General features: G+C 37.2%; 1 protein-coding gene and 1 long non-coding RNA gene across 3 annotated transcripts in view; one reads left to right on the forward strand and one right to left on the reverse strand.

Moving 5' to 3' along the window:
• The window catches only part of LOC121814384, a 3,318-nt gene extending 1,327 nt beyond the window's left edge, over positions 1–1,991 (forward strand). Inside the window, exons 2-3 of the long non-coding RNA XR_006054298.1 lie at positions 492–555; positions 1,695–1,991. This is a non-coding gene — a long non-coding RNA (uncharacterized LOC121814384). The remainder of the gene's footprint in view (positions 1–491; positions 556–1,694) is intronic.
• The window catches only part of LOC102297271 (E-selectin), a 14,172-nt gene that overhangs the window by 7,247 nt on the left and 3,700 nt on the right, over positions 1–3,225 (reverse strand). The window lies entirely within an intron of this gene.

Consider the following 3,225-nt stretch of genomic DNA (forward strand, 5'->3'; position numbering starts at 1 on the left):
CTGGGGCCTATCCCACCTATCTTAGGGCAACTATTTGCACTCACATTCACAACTATGGGCAATTTAGAGTTTCCATTTAACCGATCCCCACTAACTGCATGTCGCAGTACCCACACATGAACACGGACAGACCATGCAAACTCTACAAAGAAAGATCCCGGCCTGATGGTGGAATTTAACTCAGGATCAGCGCAACAGTGCTAACCACCACACCACGTGTGCATAGTTTAACAACATATTAAACAAAAACTTTAACTTACTGATATTTAAAACAGCATCCAGAGCATCTTTGAATCTACCTGTTACCACTGCATTGTAATTAATATAAGTTACTGTACAACTGTTCTAAATAAGACTTGTTGTTTATAGTTGTGTATCACATGATGGACTGGCTTCTTCAGGCAGCCTGTGAATAACATGAAAAACAAAAAGAAAGCTCTCAGCATTTTCTTTTTTGTTCATTCTTTGAATTTCTTTTTTTTTATTGCTAGGTTGGCAAAGGCTGTGTGGAAGGGTGGAGCAGCAACGCATAATTTCAACACTGACCTTACTTGGGTAAGTTTCTTTCTCGTGAGAAACAAACAGAGATATTATCACTTTTGAGGGGTGTTGCAATGAGATTTCATACGCTCTCTTACTTCTATAACATATACTTGAGAAAAACTGAGTATGTTTATGTTTTATGTAGCAAAAACAGATGCAGCAGAAGGTAAAAATAGCTCCACACTCGACTGCAGCTAATAGAGTCTGTTTATAGTCTAAGGGGAGAAAAACCAAACAAAAAAACCCAACATGCAGTGACAGTAGCATGACACTAGTATTGCTGATCGTAATAACCTAGAATGAAGAAAAAACACGATCCATAAGTTCAATTGTCAGCCTTCATATTTAACTTGCTTTCCAACAACATTTTACAAACATTTACACAATTTTATGAAATTACATGCACAAGTATGTCTTGGGCCACTTCAGACCTCTGTGTGTCTACAAATGACAGCTGGTGAACCAATCATGAGAAAGCCAGGGTTACGCTTAACCTGACAGGTTGTGTTGAATGTCTGATTTCCTTCTGAGCAGCTATGGTATCCATTTTCTGACTGATCCAGAGAAGGGCATTACACAGCTAAGGGCACAAATGGGTTATGCATAATTTAATGTAATATAATCGAACAAGTTTCTAAAATAAAAATAACAGATCTCAAAGTATTTGTATAGCGTTTTTCTAGTCACACTGACCTCTCAAAGCGCTTTATACCAGCAGCAACATCTAATAATAGGTTCATACTTTAATCTATACATTTTTACTTATGAAGGAGTGTAGAATCACCACTTCATCTGACTAGTATTTCTTCGGACTGTGGGAGGAAACCCACACAAGCACAGGAAGAACATGCACAATCCACACATAAAGGTCCCAACTAGGATTCTAAATGGGAACCTTCCTACTGAGAGGCGATACTGCCAATCCACGTATTGTCATCAGAGCTCTGACAATGTGATAACTGTAACAGTACTACGACGAGCCCTGTTCATGCTAATAACTTATAATGATTCACTGGAAGCAGGATCGATGCGGCAGAGGAAAAAATATTCCTCGCTGGAATATTGAATTACCACGTTAGTGAGAATCCCGGCTTATAGATTCCTGTCCGATATCGTGTACCTTCAGTGATTGCTTCCCTTCCTGGCTTCAGATTCTTGGACCCTTCCTTTTCCCTGCTTATTGGAAGATTTAGTGTGAGCTGAGGCGTGACCGGAGTGTGAGGAATGGCTGAGACCCCGCGAGTGTGGAGCACCTGTCCTGACTTTGAATGGCAGCTCTTTGCCGATTTCAATACTAAACTGCTCACGTTTGGCACCTTTCTCCCTCAAAACCATGTTCACAGTGATATTGTTGATAGTCTCCTGGCATCTCCCATCTTCACATGATGTTGCATTACACTGGGTTTTAAGAAAAACCTCACCAATAAAAGCTCACTTATCACTTCAAAACTCACACAGATTCTTGTTTTTCTTTGTACAGAAGACTGTGTCTTTTTCCTTGATGACTGATATAAAATCATTAGTTTTAGGATAAGATTTATTGAGTTTATCCCATCAAATTTACTTTGGGAAATTGCTCTGTCACAATAGTTAAACACAAAAATAAAAATGGTGGAATGGTGTATAGATCAGTAAAATAAGATATAAACAAATATACAAGCATATAAAAAAACTTAATGAAATAAATAACAGAATGAATATTTTACAAGGTAAAACTACTAATCTATGCAACAAAAATTGTGATACACTTCTATCATTCAACTTCCTTCTATTTTTTCCTGAGTTAGTGTACATCTCCACACACATATCTGTAGAGTGGATATTATTTGATTCATACAGGACCCTTGAATTGTTACTGATCCACGTGCTGTTATTATCTGTCATCTGCACCAGAAAAAAATAACAACAATAGTTGAGACTAACAGTACTTCTCATAAGTAACAATGAAGATCATGTTGAAAAGGACTGAATAAGAAAATCCTGACTTATTTTTATAATAACACTATAAAATGCTCTGTGAACCTGTAAACACAAGCTGCTACTTCAGTTAAACATTTGCTTTTCTAATCAACTCAAATATAAACAAAAAAGGTGTTACAGCAGTAAAATAAGTGTGTTTTTTAAACACAATTAAAAATCAGTGTCAGGCTTTTGTAAGTTTCCCTTTTTTTATCATACAATAAGTGGATGTTGTCACCTTCAGCCTTATGTAAGATATTAGGTCCTTTTCCTGTACCACTAAAGTGCTTTCACAGATAACAATCAGTTTATTAAAACAAACAATGAGCAATGGGGAAATGAAATACACAGGAATACAGTTCTTCCTTCCTTGAATAACTGCTAATGACCTTCATGAGGGAGAAGAGAGAGGTTTGAGCATTTTCAAAAGACATTCTTGTTTAGCCCTTAAAAAACACACGGTGGCAGAAGGTCATTGTGAAACTGCAAGATCAGGTTGATGATGGGCAGAACTGATGAGTCAAGCTTAAATTCTGGCTCCACATGAGCCTGGAATAGATCCTGCTTGGCTACGCATTTGCAGCAATGTGGTGACACAGCTGAACTGTTATTGTTAGTCCTGATGAAGAAAAGTGAATGTGCCAACAGCAAACAAAGACATTTGTCTTCATATTTTTTCCAAAAAGGTTTATTAGGTTTGCATATATTCCAGAATTTCATAAA

This window comes from Haplochromis burtoni, unplaced genomic scaffold (genome assembly GCF_018398535.1).
Source record: "Haplochromis burtoni strain Fernald_Lab_line unplaced genomic scaffold, NCSU_Asbu1 Contig_42, whole genome shotgun sequence".
Lineage (NCBI taxonomy): Eukaryota > Metazoa > Chordata > Actinopteri > Cichliformes > Cichlidae > Haplochromis > Haplochromis burtoni.